This window comes from Crinia signifera, chromosome 1 (genome assembly GCF_055691185.1).
Source record: "Crinia signifera chromosome 1, ASM5569118v1, whole genome shotgun sequence".
In the NCBI taxonomy this organism is placed as follows: Eukaryota; Metazoa; Chordata; class Amphibia; order Anura; family Myobatrachidae; genus Crinia; species Crinia signifera.
The window spans coordinates 243,793,288-243,814,959 of NC_139217.1; the positions used below are offsets into that span (position 1 = coordinate 243,793,288).

Genomic DNA, 21,672 nt, shown 5'->3' on the forward strand with positions numbered 1-21,672 from the left:
CTGTTTTGTCAGACACAGTTTAAAAAAATAGGCAGAATTCCTAATTCTACCCTTATTTTATCCAACGGCTCTGGATAGATTATTAGAAACAATGGGGGTTATTCAAACTTAATCCCGTGGCTGCGATTTCGAAGGCCAGGCAATAATAAAGCAACTGTGCATAGTATGCATGCGCGAGGCCAAACTACAATAAAATCTTGCTACTTTTTTAATACTGACCATATGCAAGTTGACAGGAAGCTGGCTTTGTGGGTGGTATCAACACATTATATGGAAGGGTTTAAAGGGAAGTTGTGTGACGTCAGCTCTGACCCTGTTCAGCCTGTTTTATTTAGCACACACTGAGTAAGGCTACACACAGACTGCACACAGACACCACCCCAGCAGCAACCAGAAAGGCAGAGGGATGACTGCAGCAGATCACCCCTCGGGCTCCCTGCTTATTCCTGCTCTGGGGCATATAAAGCAGAATCTGGAGATGTGACCAAGGGCGCAATATGCTGAATTTTCTTGGCCAGCCTCGCTCTGTCTCCTTGTCGAGTAGAGCACAAGGACAATGCTCTGCTCGGTCAGCCCATCTTGGTGTGTGGCCGGAATGGTCCATGATATTACATACCCTCCAACTGTACTTTTTTATGGCTTGTACCTGCTAAAAACTAATGTATCAGTTTGCACTGGTTTTCCTACATCTCTGAGACAATATTTAAGTGTGTATGTGCAGCTGCTGGGCTAGTGACCAATCGGAGTGGGCTTGGGAACAAGTTAGTCTACACCGCAGTGAGCCGACTGATTAAGTAGCTGGGCTGGATAAGAGGCCCCCAACCCATGTTCACATCAGTGCCGGCTTTTAGCCCAGAGATGTTTGAGGGTATGATATTATTGGCCCTGCTAGAAATTGCTGTATTTGCCAGGACTGTTTTAGGTATATCCTTGCACACTAACCAATCAGAGAACAGACATTCATTTCAATAAGGTGATCAGATAACATCACATGGATGAGCTGTGTACAGATGTGTCCTCGTACACATTTGCTTTAATCGCACCAAATGTTTCCGATTCCTGTGCCACTCACTTTGCAACATAGCCGCTACAAGACCCTTTTGTATCACACTGACTGATAAAGCCAACAGAAAAAATGGCCGTCTATCAGCACCAGGGCTCTTGCTGTGCACAGCAGAGCTTTTGTCACTCCAGCACTTTCTGACCAATGCTGACAAATTATGAGGAGAAGAAGCATATTAATTTGCCAGATATGGCATACCTGGTATGGCATACCGGAACTATATTCGAGCACTGCTTTTTATAAAAATTTTTTTACAGAGGCACAGAACCTGGCTCCCCTGCTCTCCTACAAGGCCGAGCTGTCTGCCCTCACACACTCAGCGGCTAGGTTACACAGTACACAACCCAGCAGAGCTGTCACCTCCACACCTGGCTGCCGCTCCTCACTCTCCCGCCTAGCATTGCAGTAAGGACCATTTTTACAATGGGACAAGCCATGCTGCTGCATGGGGCACTGCCCGACTTGTCCCTCTGTCAGTCACCCATCCTCTCGACTGTGGTGATCGGCTTAAGCAGGACCTGGAAGAGGGACTACTGGATGTGCTACAGTGCGCAGACAGGCTCTTTACTCCTCCTCCTGGCAGGTGGGCCTGCAGTATGGGCTGTTTCTCCGGGCTGACTACACGCTGCAGGGCCTGCAGTCTGACTCGCATGGGTGGTGGTGGTTCCGGGTAAATCCTCCACCTGTGTCACCTAAAGGAAGTGAGATTTATTTAATCCATTGTTAGCACCTTTGGTGGTATATATTGTAGACTTACCGGATATAGTGTTGTGTTGCAGGATGTAGTGTAGTGTATGCCCTCCTGTTCTGTGCTGAAATTCCTGCTTTTCACAAATTTGTGGAAGGTGGCATGGATTATGTTTTGTATTTATAGTCTTTCTAAATGGGGCATTATGTATAATCAGCACTACAGGTGGCATTATATGTGTAAGTGGCACTGCAGGCAGACAAGCCGAGCAACTGCATGGGGTGCTGCACCTGCCACCACGTGACTGCATGGTTTGTCCACTGCTGACTGCCACAGCTATCGGCTCTGGGCCATAAGCTCCCCCATGAGCCGCTGTGGAAGCCGGTAAGCACAGTGGGGGGAGGGGGCAAGCCAGGGAAGTTCTCCCAGAGCCGTCTTTTCCATTGGGCTCAATGGGCAGTTGCCCAAGGGCCCCAGGATTTTAAGGGCCATTCGTTTAGAAGACACAGTGAATATTTTTTCCAAGGGCCTGCGCTACTGTTAAGACGGCCCTGGCCGTTGGGCCGGTGTTTCATACTGTACGTTGGCTGTCTCTCCATGGGCTGCATGAAACAAGGATTCTCCCAGCTACACCGGGCATAGGACAGCGTCTATAGCATGTGTGGGGATGCGCTGCTCCTGATATCCTTCCTTCCCTCTTGCCCAGCTCAATCCAACACCGTCAGACAAGGTGAGAGACACCAGGGGAGCAGTGCCGTCACTTGGATCATTCATCGCTTGTGGCGACAATAGGCCAGGACTTTCCCGGTCTACAAGCCGGAGGCTGGGGCACTTTACATAGTTGATGATTTTAGCAGACCTACACCCCTGCCCATAGTCATCCTACAGTAATTATCTCTGTTATGGCTGCTGCTCCCTCAGGTCCTAGCAATACATGATCATGATGTATCCTGTTCACATATAATGCTGCATCCCGGCCAGCAGATCACCATGCAACATGTGTTGTTCAAGGCTGTGTGCCAAGGGGTACCCGGGCACTGCCACTGTTATAACCCTGCACAGAAGGGTCTGTGTCCAGGGGTAGCAGCGTGCTGTCACTGTGCTATTACCCTGCATAGGGAAGTCTATGTCCAGGGGTAGCAGGGTGTTGTGACTGTGCTATTACCTGCATAGGGGGGGGGGGGGTCTGTGGCCAGAGGTACCCAGATTATGTCACTGGGTTATTGCCCCGCATAGCTGCATAGCGTGGTCTACCAGGCATAGCTGGTTACTGTCAGTGTGTTTTTAACCTACATACTGTCACTGTTTTATTACCCTGAGGATGTATCTGCTCTGACATGGAGGGGGCCCAGTAAATTATTTTGCCCAGGGGCCTGCGCTGCTGTTAAGACGGCCCTGGGTGCTCCCATCTACTGGCTATCCCCTGCTGCCATCCCCCCTCTCCCTGTCATCCCTCACCATGCCTGTCCCTGCTGTGCCTCACTTTAACCGTCTCTCTATCTTTGGTGTCACTCTCGCGGGTACGGGAGAAGAGCTGCTGCGTCATGGGAACATGGTAGGGTGAGTAGTGTGCTGTGGGTGTTTGTGTGTATATTCAACTTTTACTGTTCTATGTGTGGGTGCTGGTTCCAAAATACGTGGGATCCCCAGATTTTGTCCCTCATATTTTGGAACCAAGACGGTCCAAGAGTTCGCTGCTGGGTTCTTAAATACTATGGATCCCCACTATTTTTCCCCTGTATTTGGGTAACCAGGACCGGCTCATAAAACACTGGGTGTTCCCCTGCTACCACCCACTGCCTGCCCCCTGCCCTCCCTTCCCGGAGAGAACGTCTCAGCGAGTGTGAAACTCCCCGAAAAACCGATTGCTACCGGGGTTTGCACATGCGCAACATCAGAGGTCGGGACAAATTTAGTCCCAAATAAATGGGTGTCAATCAGTCCCTATATGTGTATTTTGCTTATTTGCTGTTTTTATAAATCAGATATCTTTAGATCTGATTGATTGAAAAAAATATAATTATCGGACATTAAAAGTGTATCTGATGCCATCTATTTATACTGAGATCAGCCTCTTTATCTTACCACCACAGTTGTCAGAAATACATGTAACTAGACTCAGTACTTATGCTATTTAGATGTGATAAAGATCCTTACCTACTGTATGTGGATTCCTATGGGTTGGACTAACTAACTCTGGAAGTAATTACTATCCCAAATATCATCTGATTGTGACATTGGGGGAAATTTACTAAGATTCTTGATTATGGACGATCCCGTGCATGAATGGGTATGACTGGGATCATCTATAATCAGGCTGAAAATACTACTGAGAATATGGCTAATTTACTAAGATGACGTATTCTCAAGGTTCAAATTTTCCGATGGTGAAGTGATTTTTATTTGGCTGCCGAGTTTCCCCAGCAGCCAAATAGGAACAAGCATGATCTGTGTAGGCTTTGTAGGAAAAAAAAAACAGTGTGAGGTCTTCCCCCCATAGCCAGGGGACACTTATTATATAAGGTCCCATGGCCAAAGCATTACCTCTTTGGCTGGTCATTCTCCAGGGCACCCCGGGCCCGGGCTGAAGCCTGAGGCTGTCCCCGGTACCCCTGGGCACTGGACCGATGGTGTACAAGACCCAGTAAGCCTCCCCCTCATGCCGAGACTTAAAGAACCACAAATCCGAGCATATGGGGCATTAAATGGGCCCACTGGAGGGGGTACCGGACTGACCAACCAGAGAAGTAATGCTTTGGCCGCGGGACCTTATATAATAAGTGCCCCTTCCCAGGCTGTGGCATTACCCTGATGGCAGTTTGAGCCCTGTTCTGGTTTCCAAAATACTGGTGACCCCCTACTCTTTTTGTTTCCCATATTTTGGGAACCAGGACTAGTCCAAGAGCCTGGTGCTGGTTATAGAAATATGGGGGACCTTATTTAATTTTTTTATCCTGTATTTCTGCAACCAGGGCTGGCTCAAAGGGTCTGGGGCTGATACGCTCATGGTGGGGACGGACTCATCCCGTTTTTTTTCTTATTATTAAAATCATTTTCTAATTTTTACACAGCTGCATACATTTCCATTAGTATTTTCTGAAGATTCAGCAGTAAAAATGTTAGTACTGTAAATCGGCCGAACACCATAGAACTCATGGCTACATACGGCCGAGTTCTATAGATGGTGTGGGGGGACCACAGCCAGGGGACACTTATTATATAAGGTCCCATGGCCAAAGCATTACCTCTGTGGCTGCAACTTTTAGGGCAACCCCAGCTGAAGCCCAAGTCTGTCCCCATTCCTGCACGCAAATTTTTATGAAGTTGCTATTCGTAAAAATCAGCCATATTCGGCTGTAGGGTAAATTTACACCTTTTAATGGCTATACTTCATATTAAATGGCTACATTCGCACCCATTCGATCTTAGTAAATTTCCCCCATCATCTCTTGACATTGAGAATTTAGTCACAATCCAACTATTACAAGGGACTGACAAACATACAATCTCACCATCGTATTGGGATCACTATACCTGACCACTGCCTTTTCTCAGCTGTGTCACCTTTAAGGGCCCCTCACACTTGTCAGATTTTGTGAGATTTGACCCAATTCAGGTGGATTGAGTCAATTTATCTGACAAGGGGGCAGATGTATGATCGGTCGTTATGGGGGAGAAGGGGTATCAGCGCACGTTATGTGCACTGATACCGCTTCTCCCCCATGTATGACGGCGCCAGGATGCGGTAATGGACAGGGGCGCTATGCGCCCCTGTCCATATCGGCGCTGCTATCAAAATGATAGCAGGCCGAATGTATGAACGGTCAGCATCGCTGACCGTTCCGCACGAAGCCAGGTTTGGCTTCGCCAGCATCAGGCTGGCGAAGCCCTATCTAAACAGCAGGGACAGCGCTGTCCCTGCTGTCAGCTGTGGGCTGCGCTGGGGATCTCGCGTGAACAGCGAGATCCCGCGCATGCCCAGTGCGGCCGGCCCGGGGACAGGAGATAGCGCATCAGTATTAACTGATGCGCTATCTCCAGAAAGGGACATCGCCGGAGGAGGGAGTTAACACTCCCCCGCTTCGGCAGACAAGATGTTAATACATCTTGTCGATGTCCCTTCCTGCTTCGCCTCGCTATTGAGGCGAAGCAGGAAGTATCATAGCTGCGCTTATCGCGCAGCTATGATACATCTGCCCCATTATCTGATGTGCCTGTCTCACAAAATCTTATGTGCCTGATGTGTAGGACACAATCCACAATCCTGTGCCATTAGGTATAACCAAGAGATTGCAAGAGATTGATCCTCCTGCACATAGGATAAATCTTGAGTCAATCGGGTCCAATTTGTTGAATAAGTGTAGGGGGGCCTTTACTCACCATTGACGGGTGGTGTTTTATTTATTTATTTATTAACAGTTTCTTATATAGTGCATACATATTCCGCAGCGCTTTAAAGAGAATATTTGAACATTCATATCAGTCCCTGCCCCAGTGGAGCTTACAATCTATATTCCTTACCACATATTCACAAATACACACAGATATAGACATTCTAGGGTTAATTTTGTTGGGAGCCAATTGACCTACCAGTATATTTTTGGATTGTGGGAGGAAACCGGAGTACCCGGAAGAAACCCAAGCAAGCACTGGGAGAAAATACAAACTCTGCACAGTGACCTCAGCCCATGACCTCAGCACTGTGAGGCAGTAATGCTAACCATTACACCGTCCGTACTGCTTCACTGTTTTAAATCATTATCTTTACTCACGTTTTGTGTTATTTGTTGTGTTATGTCTGTGATTTTTGTCATAACATGTTATGGGAGCCTAATTTTCTCTGCGTCACCTTTAATTTATGTAATAAAATAATTTTAACTAACAATAAGAGTGCCCCCAGCAAAAAAAAATGAGTTATTTTCTCTACTCCTTCTTTTAAAGAATGTATTAAAATGCTCTTGCCAGGCATCTGGTTCTGATAAGAGCCCATCCAGGTGAAGATCTGCAAGTAGTATAGGGTAATGTTATCTCCGCGGGTACCGGATGACTGCCCGACCATCGGGATCCCAACAGTCAGTACACCAACATCAGAATCCTTACTGCCGGTACTCCGACAGGAGGGATCCTGACTGACAGGAGCTATACTCTCTTGTGGTGGTCCATGACCCCCATAAAGGAGAATAGATCCTGTGGCGAGCGAAGCAAACCACTGAGTCCCCAAGGGGCTTCTTTGCGCCCACCCCCCGTTGGAGCACCGATTCCGATGTCGGTATATTGACTGTCGGTATCCCGATTGTCAGGCAGTCGTACCACACCCATCTCTGCCTGGCTACTATAGGGTAATACTATGGGCGAGATGTAATAGGATGAAATTGTTGTGTACACACCTTGTCTCCCAAAGATCTGAGTAACCTCAACTGGTGTCACGACCAGGATCTGGGGTAAAGAGAGAGAGGCCCAAGACTGAAAGATGGAGCAGCAACAAGTGATAGTGGCACCCAATGGTTATCAACCAGAATAACCCGTTAGAATGACAAATGCCCCCATCACACTGCCATATTACTTTGGGTCCCCGTGGCTCCCGACCTACAGTGGAGATGGAAGCAAAACACCAGGAACCACCTTTGTGGAGTTCAAAAGTAAGATAGAATCTTACGCTGAACTCAAGAAGGATGCTCAGGCAGTCCTGAAAAAGCTGTCCACTACATTCGAAACAAAAACACTCCCAGAACTCAAAATGAAGCTATACGTGCGCAAACAGCGCCCGGGAGAAAGCCTTCGAGATTATGCATTAAGCCTGTAGGAGACGGTGGACCAAGAGGAGATTAGGAACCCGGATGAAGCTCTGACGATCCAATTCATCGAGGGAGCTGCAAAGGAAAGCGTCACAGCACAACTCAGAATGTTGAGGGTCCAGATGCCTGGGAAAACGTTCCCCGAATTCAAAGAAACCGCGATCACCATCATGGGCAAACAGGCAGACCGGGAAGAGGAGTATCTGGAAATGGTGGGCTTCGAGAGGTCCCTAGAGCTCTGAGGTGCGAAGCCTCGAAGTGAGGGAGAGGGATACGCCCCGGCAAAGCGCTCAGAACCCACCCGAAGACCCACTGCAGGCCTTGAGGAAACAGATGGAGGAGCTCGCTGTGGGGGTGGGGGAAATCCAGAGGGGATTGCGGTATGGGACGAATCAGGCGCCCCCAGAAACTGAAGAACGCCATTGGCGGTCCGAACGACCGAGGCCGCCCCGAAACCACTGGGAAGCACCACGGGAGTATGGTAGACGGGCATCCGATCAATTCGATGGGCAGGGAAGGCCCATTTGCCAACACTGTCAGATCGCAGGACATGTGGAGTGAAACTGCGACGCCTACAAACATTAAAGTGGCAATGCCCCGAGGACCAGGGCCGAGCCTTGGGGAGAATAGGAAGAGTAGGTCCTGGTCCTGAAAACTGGCAGGCCTGCTATGGCATACAATGCCATATAGGTGCAGGCAAGTTGTCTGCCAGGGTAGGTCGTAATCCTCCAGTCCAAACAAAGAATCTGGGAAAATTCACCTGGTTTCACATACAATGGGGATATGGGTTCGTCATTTGTGCTGACACAAAGCAAGACGTCTTCATTCATTCATTACACTGCCATCCAGAAGAAAAACCCAAGAAGACATTACCGAAGTCTCGGGGCAGGGGAGACCGTGGAATTTGACGTCATCAAAGGAGAAAAGGGTCTCAGGGCAGCCAATGTTACTGGCCCTGGTGGTGCTCCAGTTCGAGGCAGTAGATATGCGGCAGGAAGCAAGTGCTACCCATGTTGCAGAAGCTCTCCACATTACTACCCTCCGAATGACCAACACCAGCGAGGTAGTATATATCCAAAGGAAGTAGAGGATGTGCCAGGAAGTATTATTGGGCAACAGTATGGATGTAGCCAACAGTTCTCTCATGCCCTAGTGCAGAATGAGTTAATGAAAAACAATCGGCCCCGTAGCAGGTTGGACCCCAAATGGGAGACCCGTCCTGACCTGGTCATGAAGAGCCTGACGCGACAACCGAAGTTGGGAGATTGCAGAGACAGGTGTAACTCATCACGATGGGTTTGCCACAACCAGCTTAAACCCTACACCCGACAAGGCCCGGCTCAGGAAGAGTTTGAAACTGGAAGAGTTGACAAACAACGTATTGAGATGGACTCCATAATAAAGATGTCAGAAGATCCGCTCGCACTCTTGCTAGGTGTAGGGTGGCCCATGCCATCCGCCCCTGCAGGACAAGTCACTAGGTCCAGAGAGGAGCATCACCCCCTACCGGTGCCAGAAGAAGTAGCTCCGGCTTCAACGTTGACACATTCGTTCAGGTGCACAAGCGGAGTGTTGTTATCTCGTTAGGAATTAGGAAGTAGGAATTGTTGTTTATCATAACCACAATTGTTCCTGCTCTCTATAGGTGCGTGAGGACACACACCCGAAAAAGCCAGAGTGAATGTAATACCCCTGTGCACCGGGGCATCACAGCAGGGGACATTAATGGACAGGTCCAAACAGTGGACGGGACAAGGAGCCCACATCAGCAGCGAGGAAGTGACCGGTACCTGGAGGAGGAAGAGTGTGTCCAGCAGGTGAAGAGAGGACGGAGGAGAGCGACACCCGGGGCAGCAGCGTGAGAGAGCCGACAGAGAGGAGACCGGCAGCAGAGGCAGTGTCCAGCGTCGGGAGAGGAAAGCGTGTGTAAGCTGGAGGACTGAGAGACCTGGCACCTGCAGCAGCATGCGTGGAATGGCCATGCGGGCGAGCCGGGGAGAAGATTTGGAGGAGCGGCGGCCGACAAGCGAATGGCATTGCCAGGTGGCTCCAGCGCAGAGGGACCACAGCAGCGGCGCCTCAAACCAGGTCAGGTGACCGGTGCCCAGAGCTCACCACTGCCATGGTCCAGGCACAGTGAGCCCGGCAGGGGCATCCCAGACCTCCCCCACATCACAGCTGTCCATGCACCAGTGGTACCTGCAGCAGCATCCAGCTCCGACCAGGTGACCGGAATCAGGGCCCCAGTAGCACCGCAGGGCAGACAAGGACAAGGCCCCCCTGGCACCCAGTGGTAGCCAGAGAGCATGGCGAAGGACAAGACCCCTGCACCCAGCCTATGTACCCAGCGCTCGGGCACAGTACCCAGTGTTGCCAGGCTGTGGCACTCAATGCCACCCAGCAACAGCCGGAGCGACAGGGAGCCAGTACCTACCCAGCCACAGCAGCACCCCACCCCAGGCAGTGATCGGTGATGACACCCAGCATCCAGTGACAAGAGGAGCGGCGCAGAATTGGGAGGTCTGGAACCAGACCACCCAAAACACCGGCCCAGGGCACATGAGTTGGCCAGTGTGGCCCTATATCCAAGGGTTCCCAGAGGAGCAGGCAGGACTAATCCCAGACCCCTGCCTGTGCCATTGTTAGTAGAGGGGGAATGGCCCCTGTATCCCCCACGCCAGTGAAAGAACATCCTGTTGGCAGTATTCAGGACAGTGATTCTTGTGGTGTAGTACAGTTGGTGTAGTACAGTGTAGCAGCGCCATCTGGTGACCACAGTGGAGGTTACACTCGGAATGTGGACTCATTAGTGAAATCCAGGCTCTTCCAGGGTTCCCCCGTTTCCCTCAGGGACATATAAGGATCAGCCCCTAATTTCCAGAGGAACTATTGTTCAAGTTGCCCCTGCTCTTCCCGCAAGGACCAAGTCCCCTGGTCAGACGCCTCACTAAAGCCAGTTACCCCATCTTTATACCATGGCCCATCCGAGATCCTACCCCCAGACCTCTACCAAATCCTGTGCACAGGTAGGACCCTAGCGGCCCGTATGTTCTAGGACTGGGGTAGCCAACCCTAGTCCTCGAGAGCTACCAACAGTGCATGTTTTGCAGGTCTCCTCACAGAATAACAAGTGAGCTAATTAGCTCCATCTGTATATCTTTTAAAATGTGTCAGTGATTAATGAGTGCAGCTGTGCAGCAGCTAGGTTGTCTGGAAAATGTGAACTGTTGGTAGCTCTCGAGGGCTAGGGTTGGCTACCACTGTTCTAGGACAATATGTAGTTGGTGTATAGCTAGATTAGTTAATCTCATTAGGGTTACCGGTAACCATTAGGATTTCTCTAGATGTATGGCCTAGATAATTGCCTAGTATTGCTATTAGTGTTATAGAGTATAAGATACATTTGCAAATTGTCAATTGTGGTTATAGTGGTATTGTACCCGCATTTGATGACAGCGCTGTAGCGTCCCTAGTGTTGGCTTGTTAAAACTGATAGGGTCGGGAGGCGAGCAGCACCACTACAAATCACAGGGCCGGGTTATAGAGAACGCCTGCCTGTTATCTCATTGTATTTGAATTGTTGTATAGACACCTTGTCTCGTGGTGAATTATGGTATTACCTGTTTACTGCCATTGAAATTCATATTCTGTCTACCCTGCAAAAAATAAAGAAAGCATTCTACTATCACTGTGGTCCGTCTTCCATCCGAAACACCTCTCTCTTCCCCGAGCCCAAGGATCTGAGTATCCCCAGCCGGGACACTACACAACAGTGACCTCTTCTGTTTATGCAAATCAGCTGTTGCAATGAGTAAACAATGAGATACTGTAGTTTGGCTACATTTTAGTCCCATATTAGGACAGAGTGGCTAATTGTAGGTGTTAGGAATCACTGAATGACGCTGCGTTGTTTATCTACATGCTTACATACTGTAGCTGCAAAGTTTGTGTAAGTCTCTTGTTGCCCAGTCCTGTTGCTGCTGTCATTGCCACTTCTGCACCTTGTGCTCTCCAGCGTGTGCCTCAAAAAGTGTCTGCCATCTTAGATGCTGGGCACTGCTATAACATTCTATTCAGCCGATTGCCATCCCACCAATGGAAGCCTTGGCATTTGTCACTTGACTCCAATCACCAATCAGCTGCTGAGCCTTAATCCTCCAATCTCTTTTCAGACACTGTGGAGTTACCACTACGCGATTACTACATACAGATGTAGCCCCTGCCATCCTTGGCTGGGGCTCGCCAGACCCTCCCCACTGAACTGGGACGCGCGTGCATCTCACACGCACGCGCGTCCCAGTCTTTCGGCGGGGACGCTGCGTGTCCCTGCCCGTCTCCACTTCAGGGAGATGGGCAGGGTTAGGGGGGTGCTCGGGGCGGCGACGGGTGGCGACGGCAGGGGAGGCGGCAGGGACCGGAGGCAGGCTACTTTGCCCAGGGGGCGCGCGAGTGTCTCGTGCGCGCACGCCCCCTGGCGGGGCTGGCGTGATGGCAGGGCTGGTGTTAGAAATGCCAGCCCTGCAAAGATGGGACAAGCCACTTACAGCAGGCATTGATTGGCGTAGTATTCCCCGGTTCACTGGTACAGCGGCTATATGTCCAGTCTTGGCCAAAAAAACAGCGACCATATGCTTGGCCATGCTATGCTCATGTGGGAACCTCTGTGGGTTTGTACTACCACCATCGAACCTTGCCAGCATGATGTGGTACCAAGTAATTTGAGCCTGCTCTGCTATTAAGTTAATGGGGCACCCAGTGTTCAGAAATTTTGCTAAGGCTAAGCTTTCCATGCAGCATGAAATGAATGGATCCCATTATCTAACAGGACCATGGTCAAACTGGTTTACACCTCCACTATGGTCCACTCACCTCATCTACTCTACCTATGCACTGCACATTATTATATTGCACATCCCTCTTATCTACAGTTACAGATAATTGCCAGTACACTTTCTGCAGGGACTGCTGGTGACCGACATTTAAACTGGACATACACATTTAAATGCCTGCCCAGCCATGGCAGTAGGCACAACGCTTTGTGTAGCCAATTGGTGAGTGTGTATGAACTTTTAAATCAACAGACAGGTTTGGCAGATCGACCAAATTTCCAAGTGTCAGTGCACATGACTGCCAGTTACCCCATCTTTATACCATGGCCCATCCGAGATCCTACCCCCGGACCTCTACCAAATCCTGTGCACAGGTCGGACCCTAGCGGCCCGTATGTTCTAGGACTGGGGTTCGCCAACCCTAGTCCTCGAGAGCTACCAACAGTGCATGTTTTGCAGGTCTCCTCACAGAATCACAAGTGAGCTAATTAGCTCCATCTGTGTATCTTTTAAAATGTGTCAGTTATTAATGAGTGCAGCTGTGCAGCAGCTAGGTTGTCTGGAAAATGTGAACTGTTGGTAGCTCTCGAGGGCTAGGGTTGGCTACCACTGTTCTAGGACAATATGTAGTTGGTGTATAGCTAGATTAGTTAATCTCATTAGGGTTACCGGTAACCATTAGGATTTCTCTAGATGTATGGCCTAGATAATTGCCTTGTATTGCTATTAGTGTTATAGAGTATAAGATACATTTGCAAATTGTCAATTGTGGTTATAGTGGTATTGTACCCGCATTTGATGACAGCGCTGTAGCGTCCCTAGTGTTAGCTTGTTAAAACTGATAGGGTCGGGAGGCGAGCAGCACCACTACAAATCACAGGGCCGGGTTATAGAGAACGCCTGCCTGTTATCTCATTGTATTTGAATTGTTGTATAGACACCTTGTCTCGTGGTGAATTATGGTATTACCTGTTTACTGCCATTGAAATTCATATTCTGTCTACCCTGCAGAAAATAAAGAAAGCATTCTACTATCACTGTGGTCCGTCTTCCATCCGAAACACCTCTCTCTTCCCCGAACCCAAGGATCTGAGTATCCCCAGCCGGGACACTACACAACAGTGACCTCTTCTGTTTATGCAAATCAGCTGTTGCAATGAGTAAACAATGAGATAGTTTGGCTACATTTTAGTCCCATATTAGGACAGAGTGGCTAATTGTATGTGTTAGGAATCACTGAGTGACGCTGCGTTGTTTATCTACATGCTTACATACTGTAGCTGCAATGTTTGTGTAAGTCACTTGTTGCCCAGTCCTGTTGCTGTTGTCATTGCCACTTCTGCACCTTGTGCTCTCCAGCGTGTGCCTCAAAAAGTGTCTGCCATCTTAGATGCTGGGCACTGCTATAACATTCTATTCAGCCGATTGCCATCCCACCAATGGAAGCCTTGGCATTTGTCACTTGACTCCAATCACCAATCAGCTGCTGCGCATTAATCCTCCAATCTCTTTTCAAACACTGTGGAGTTACCACTACGCGATTACTACATACAGATGTAGCCCCTGCCATCCTTGGCTGGGGCTCGCCAGACCCTCCCCACTGAACTGGGAGACGCGTGCATCTCACACGCACGCGCGTCCCAGTCTTTCGGCGGGGACGCTGCGTGTCCCTGCCCGTCTCCACTTCAAGGAGATGGGCAGGGTTAGGGGGGTGCTCGGGGCGGCGACGGGTGGCGACGGCAGGGGAGGTGGCAGGGACTGGAGGCAGGCTACTTTGCCCAGGGGGCGCGCGAGTGTCTCGTGCGCGCACGCCCCCTGGCGGGGCTGGCGTGATGGCAGGGCTGGTGTTAGAAACGCCAGCCCTGCAAAGATGGGACAAGCCACTTACAGCAGGCATTGATTGGCGTAGTATTCCCCGGTTCACTGGTACAGCGGCTATATGTCCAGTCTTGGCCAAAAAAACAGCGACCATATGCTTGGCCATGCTGCGCTCATGTGGGAACCTCTGTGGGTTTGTACTACCACCAGCGAACCTTGCCAGCATGATGTGGTACCAAGTAATTTGAGCCTGCTCTGCTATAAAGTTAATGGGGCACCCAGTGTTCAGAAAGTTAGCTAAGGCTAAGCTTTCCATGCAGCATGAAATGAATGGATCCCATTATCTAACAGGACCATGTTCAAGCTGGTTTATACCTCCACTATGGTCCACTCACCTCATCTACTCTACCTATGCACTGCACATTATTATATTGCACATCCCTCTTATCTACAGTTACAGATAATTGCCAGTACACTTTCTGCAGGGACTGCTGGTGACCGACATTTAAACTGGACATACACATTTAAATGCCTGCCCAGCCATGGCAGTAGGCACAACGCTTTGTGTAGCCAATTGGTGAGTGTGTATGAACTTTTAAATCAACAGACAGGTTTGGCAGATTGACCAAATTTCCAAGTGTCAGTGCACATGACTGCATGATGTGTCTTTATAGCGTGTATGTTACTGCATGCTGTCATTACATCGTCCCATCTTATGTGAAGCACCTCAGGTGGATAGATTTTATGAAGAACCGCCAGAATTTGCGCATACACACTACGATGCATGTATTATATATTGTTCCAATCCACGCCGGAATTATTTATAACACGATATAAAGCTTAGTGTATACCCGGCTTAACATTAAGAAGAGTGCAATTATGGAAAGACAGCTTTCTTCATACTTGCCAATTCTTCTATAATGTCCAGGAGAATCCTTTTAGAAAATTTCTGGAAACTCTTTGGGGCTTCAAAGAGAGCGAGGCAGGCTCCAGGTGGTGTAGGCTGGGTCATTTTTCACAGCCTGTAAAATGACAGTTAGGGGCTGATTAGTTGGTACTTAATAAGCGCCTTGAGTCCTTTTGGAGAAAGTGCGCTATATAAAATAAGTTACTTTCTTAATCTCTCTCTCCACTTGATCTTTCTCTAAGTTTTGATACATCTCCCCTTTAGTATGTATTGCACTTGCACACAAGCAAGAAATATAATATAGAGCACTAAGTATAACATTGCAAACCACTTATATTGAATGGTTTTACAGTTTGACCTTCATTATTTCATTAAACAAGGAGCCTGACAATGAAGTTCCACATACAGTACATATTATGTTTATACAAACCAAACTATCTTGGTAACCTTCAGCAATTGTGCTTTTGCTTTTTGTGCACATAAAGGAGTCCTCAATGATTATGATTTATCAGTTCCCTTTCACCTACTTTTACTAAAGTTAACAATTCCATTTTTACACTGCTACAAATGACGGGGGCTGGAGACGGTGGTTGTTCTGTGTCAGGTACTGTGTTGGAAGACGCCGGTTCAGTTGGGTATGGGTAAAAACCGGACCAGGACAAAACCCCCGGACCAGACATCAAACTCTGCATTTTGGAGCTTGTAGCGTCTGGTCCGGGGGATGTCCTGTCCGGGGGGGTCCTGTCTGGGGGTTCTGCCTGTGACACCTGTCACCAGGTAGAGGAGGAGGGGTAGAATAAAGTCTCCCTGTATGGTCCGGGCATGTAGCAAAAACTGGACGGTCCGGACCACAGGGGGAGGCTGTAATCTCCCCTCCCCCATGTCCCTGGTGATAGCTATCACAGGGACCCCCAGACAAGACACCCCCCGAACAGGACACCCCCCGGACCGGACCCTATAAGCTCCGGACTGCAGATTTTGATGTCCTGTCCGGGGGTCCGGAGTCTAGTCCGGTCCGGTTTTTACATAGTCCCGGTTCAGTTTCAGTTCCGATGGTGCACCTTCAGAATGGAGCTCCTGCCGGTGGGAGTCTCATAAACAGCCCATCGGCTGCAGCATATCCATAATGTTGTGGTATTATGAACCAGCATTCCTTCTAACATATTAGTCACTACCTTTCTATTGAATCAAGTTACAATTTAGGGACTCTACCACTCATTGGAGGATAAGTATTCTTTAATGCTTGGTACACACTATGTTATTTTTCGCTAATGATATGCAAGATATTTTCGTTAATGATATTATTGTGCATCCAATATATTGTTATCGATGCACACTCCTGCAGGCCACTAACAATCCCCCATGTCGTCATGTTGAACATGCAGTCAAATATGACAATATTGTCAGCGAATGCATGTTCAGTGGGGGTCCTGGTGATGTCATTGAATTATATCATTAACACATACTAGCGTTGATCCTCTCCATGAGGGAGAAAAGGCTCTGTTCCTGGGCTTCACTGGTAATGTAGGATTACCATCACCTGTGGGGAAACACCTTTCTTATCAATTACCTAGCTCCCCACAGGTGATGGCAATCATACATTACCAGGGAAGTCCAGGAACAGAGCATTGTCTCCCGCATGGAGAGGATCAGGTAGGCAAGTATTCATTAACGATATTCTTCTTTGTTTTTAGTGCAAATTGTTCATGGACTATATTGTTATTGATATTGGCTGTGTACCATAGCGCATAGTGTATATGGCACTTGAATTACAGAGTTCTGAATATGCAACCATTTCATTTACAGTCAGTGAGCATACTTGGGGCCTTATTTTGGTTCATTCTTTCTGACAAAATCCTTCTTAGATGGACAAAACCATGTGCACTGCAGGGGGGGGGGGGGGGCAGATGTAACATGTGCAGAGAGAATTATATTTGGGTGAGTAATTTTGTTTCTGTGCAGGAAAAATACTGACTGCTTTATTTTTACACTGCAATATAGATCTCACTTTGAAGTAAAACCCCACCCAAATCTAATTCTCTCTGCACGAGTAACACCTGCCCCACCTGCAGTGCACATGGTTTTGCCCATCTAAGAAGGATTTTGTCAGAAAGAATGAACCAAAATAAGGCCCTTGATTACATAGTAACATAGTAACAGTAATTAAGGCCTTTACAAAAATCTAACTCTCTCTGCATGTTACATCTGCCCCATCTGCAGTGCACATGGTTTTGTCCATTACATGATTTGCTTTTGTGAGTGAACCAGAATCAGGTCCTCTGTGTAAGCTTATGTTGTAAAGAAAAAATTCACATTTAAGTTAAATGTTAGTGACTAAAATTGAGATGTATCAAATCTTGGAGAGTGATAAAGTTGTCAGAGATAAAGTGTCATACCTCCCAACATGACCCCCTCCAGGAGGAACACAATGCTCTGTTCCTGGGCTTCCCTGTTAATGTGTGATTGCCATCACCTGTGGTGCAACAACTGTCTGATCAATTAATCTGTTTAAAACAGGTGATGGCAATCATAAATTAAGATGGAAGTCCAGGAGCAGAGCATTCTGTCCCTCCTGGATGGGTCATGTTGGGAGGTATGGATAAAGTAGTGGCAAGCTGTGTTTGAAAAATCACAAAAGCTCATGGTTTGTACTAAAGGGAAAATAGATAAAAACCCTGTTATAGGAAAAAGCTGGTGTTACTCTATATCAGTGGTCTCCAACCTTTTTCGGGGTGGGAGCTACTCGCGACAAAATAAACCGCCCGAAGAGCTACTAAATTTAAAAAAAATTTAAAACCTGCATAATATCCCAAAAAATGCCCTTTACACATTATGCCACACACCGTAATGCCCCTGACACCTTATGCCACACACTGCAATGTCCAATATGTCACAAACATACCTCCCAACACGAGGCAGAGGAGACATCTGCGCGTGCCGAAGGCACGCGCCCAAAATTAGAGGGTTCACCTACTACCGTGGAACTCCTGCGAGGCTACATCCCCCATTTTTTGAGGGCATGGTCAGCTCTCTAAGAGCTGTAGCCACATGTGGTGCGGCCATGGAAAATGGAGATGTGATACACATATGACCCCAATAGTGCAGTCTTTGATGCCCATTATACCTATGCCGCATACTGTGATGCCCATTATACATATGCCCCGCACTGTGATGCTCCATTATACATATGCCACACACATGATGCCCATTATACATATGCCCATTATACAGTACATATGCCCCACAACGTGACGCTCCATTATGCAAACATCCCACAGCGTGACGCTGAATTTAACATATGCCACACACATGATGTCCATTATACATATGCCCTGCATCGTGATGCCCATTATACATATGCCGCACACCGTGATGCCCATTATACATATGCCCCACATCGTGATGCTCCATTATACATATGCCCCACTGTGATGCTCCATAATACATATGCCCCACTGTAATGCTCCACTGTGATGCTCCATTATACATATTCCCCACTGTGATGCTCCATTATACATATTTCCCACTGTGATGCTCCGTTATACATATGCCCCACTGTGATGCTCCATAATACATATGCCCCACTGTGATGCTCCATTATACATGTGCCCCACTGTGATGCTCCATAATACATATGCCCCACTGTGATGCTCCATTATACATGTGCCCCACTGTGATGCTCCATAATACATATGCCCCACTGTGATGCTCCATAATACATATGCCCCACTGTGATGCTCCATAATACATATGCCCCACTGTGATGCTCCATAATACATATGCCCCACTGTGATGCTCCATTATACATATGCCCCACTGTGATGCTCCATAATACATATGCCCCACTGTGATGCTCCATTATACATGTGCCCCACTGTGATGCTCCATAATACATATGCCCCACTGTGATGCTCCATAATACATATGCCCCACTGTGATGCTCCATAATACATATGCCCCACTGTGATGCTCCATAATACATATGCCCCACTGTGATGCTCCATAATACATATGCCCCACTGTGATGCTCCATAATACATATGCCCCACTGTGATGCTCCATAATACATGTGCCCCACTGTGATGCTCCATTATACATGTGCCCCACTGTGATGCTCCATTATACATATGCCCCACTGTGATGCTCCATTATACATGTGCCCCACTGTGATGCTCCATTATACATATGCCCCACTGTGATGCTCCATTATACATGTGCCCCACTGTGATGCTCCATTATACATATTCCCCACTGTGATGCTCCATTATACATGTGCCCCACTGTGATGCTCCATTATACATGTGCCCCACTGTGATGCTCCAGTATACATATGCCCCACTGTGATGCTCCATTATACATGTGCCCCACTGTGATGCTCCATTATACATATGCCCCACACACTGTGCGCACACAGTTTTCATTTTTTTTTTTACCTCATGTAAGTCTGAGCAGAGGCTGTGGCGCAGGACCGGAGCAGACATCAATCACGCTGAGCAGAGGCTGTGGCCGTGGCGTCGATGAGAACGTGCGCTGGGGACGTCAGGAGGACGCGGCATGAAGTCACATTCAGAGACCTCTTGCCGCCAAGTGAGGATGAAGAAAGTGCGCTGGGGACGTCAGGAGGACGCAGCATTAAAACACTTTCTGACCTCCTGCCGTCAAGCAAGGTACCGCTACGCGGCAGGAGGTCACTTAAACAGCCCCGAGCTACTGGAAAGGTCCCGGCGAGCTACCCGTCGCTCGCGAGCGACGGGTTGGCGAACCCTGCTCTATATAAACCACTGCGGTGTTTGAGGGATCCATCACGGATCCCTCACAGCATGCCCTGTGGCACTGTCACTCTGGCTCTCAGACCAGGAAATCCAGTGCCGTAGCCAATTTGCAAAGGACAGCTAATATTGCACAAGCTGTACTTTGCGTTAATAATTGCATATGCTAGTGCATATGCAATTATTGGCAATGCGGTGGCCAGCGAATGCCAGCGATGAGGGGTGGCGGATTTAAGTGCATCCCCCCCACCCACCCACTTTATGTCTCCTCTCTCTTCAGGCAAGATATACTAAGCTTTGAATAGTGATACAATGGAGAGGTGATAAACCAGCAACCAACCAGCCCCTAACTGTCATTTATCAAACCCAATCTGTGACATGGCAGTTAGTTGACTATTGGCTAGAGGTTTATCACTCTCCACTTTATCACTTTTAATCTTAGTACATCTGTCCCCTTATTATTATAAAGCATATATTGCATTTCCATTACTACTAACATACTGATATGGCATATCACTAAATATATTGAGCTCTTAATATAAGCTGCTGGGATCGGGGTCCGGGTGTGAGTAGTGCTGTATAGAGATGGGGCATAGCACTTGACACATCGATCACCCTGATTGGACAACGTTTGCCATGTGATGTTTGCGGTGCATTGTGGGCCTTATAGTTCTATTTGGTTGCTTAGCTCTGATAATCGATCTAGAATGAAACTACACGTCCCATAAATCCATGGCAAACATTACTCCCAGAATCCCATCTGCATCGTCTCCTTATTTCTTGCTATCAGTCTGCGGCCAGGGACTGGGAGGGATAACAGGTGAACTATGAATGCTGTTGCTTGTCAGTCAGACAAGAGGCAGCGGTACTGTCACACACACGTGCTGGTATATGTTTACACCTCAGTTTAATAATGTACACTTTTTGTGATTCAGACAGCGGTGCCATCACTGCCTGCGGCTATTTGGATTGTAAAAACAATATTAGTGAACTACAAAATTGGAAAATATCTGTTTCTGGCCACAATAATGCTTTTTTGGGAGAGAGTGATGTGCTTACAAAATGTAACGTTAGAAATTGGGCATGATGTATTATGGGTGATGCACAAGGCAGTTCAACAGATCACATTAATAGTAAAAATATGTCTCTAAACAAATACAATAGTTTGTAAATTTGATATATGTTGTGTGTAAGTTGTCATGGTTATGCATATATTACATCTTTGCCTATGTAGGGGTATATTTTTCTAATGCAATAAACTTGTTTGTCCAAATCCAGTCATAAAAGTATGTTATTTGGGTACTTGTGTAGTATCACGGCTCCCACGATGTGCATCGTATAGGAAAGAATCGCAACGCATCGGATCGCATGCCATCGCATGCGATCCGATGCCATTTTTCACAGAAATCATTGACGTGTTAAAAGCATGTTAAATGCACCCCAAAGGGCATTTGTTACTGTACCACCCCCACTATGAACGCCAACCCGAAGCGTGGCGAGTGGCGGCGGTACGCGTCCTACGACCTTTTCATGCCCCCACTATCCACGTCTGCGTGGAGTTGAGAATAGAAAGTGTGGCGAGCGCAGCAAGCCACCGAGCCCGAAGCGTGGCGAGCAGACACGGATAGCTGTGAATTCGGCGAGGGGACACGGATACCTGTGAAGGTATCCGCGTCCCCTCGCGGGGCTCGCCTCGCTGCGCTCGCCACACTTTCTATTCTCAACTCCACGCCGACGTGGATAGTGGGGGTATGAAAAGGTCGTAGGACGCGTACCGCTGCGCTCGCCACGCTTTGGGTTGGC

The 21,672-nt window shown here is 48.1% G+C and overlaps 1 protein-coding gene and 1 long non-coding RNA gene across 8 annotated transcripts in view; one reads left to right on the forward strand and one right to left on the reverse strand.

Moving 5' to 3' along the window:
* Positions 1-19,878, reverse strand: part of LOC146072225 (uncharacterized) — a 31,045-nt gene extending 11,167 nt beyond the window's left edge. Inside the window, exons 1-2 of the long non-coding RNA XR_014472996.1 lie at positions 19,534-19,878; positions 15,097-15,215 (exon numbers count right to left, since the gene is read on the reverse strand). This is a non-coding gene — a long non-coding RNA (uncharacterized LOC146072225). The remainder of the gene's footprint in view (positions 1-15,096; positions 15,216-19,533) is intronic.
* SHOC1 (shortage in chiasmata 1) overlaps positions 19,553-21,672 on the forward strand; it is a 310,818-nt gene continuing 308,698 nt past the window's right edge. For 3 of the 7 annotated variants that reach the window (XM_083179508.1, XM_083179536.1, XM_083179529.1), the window contains exon 1: positions 20,521-20,756. The gene's annotated coding sequence lies outside the window, so the exon portion shown is untranslated. Of the gene's footprint in view, positions 19,768-20,518; positions 20,757-21,672 lie in introns of those variants that run through there. The other 4 variants (XM_083179518.1, XM_083179550.1, XM_083179513.1 and 1 more) reach the window with 4 other exon arrangements.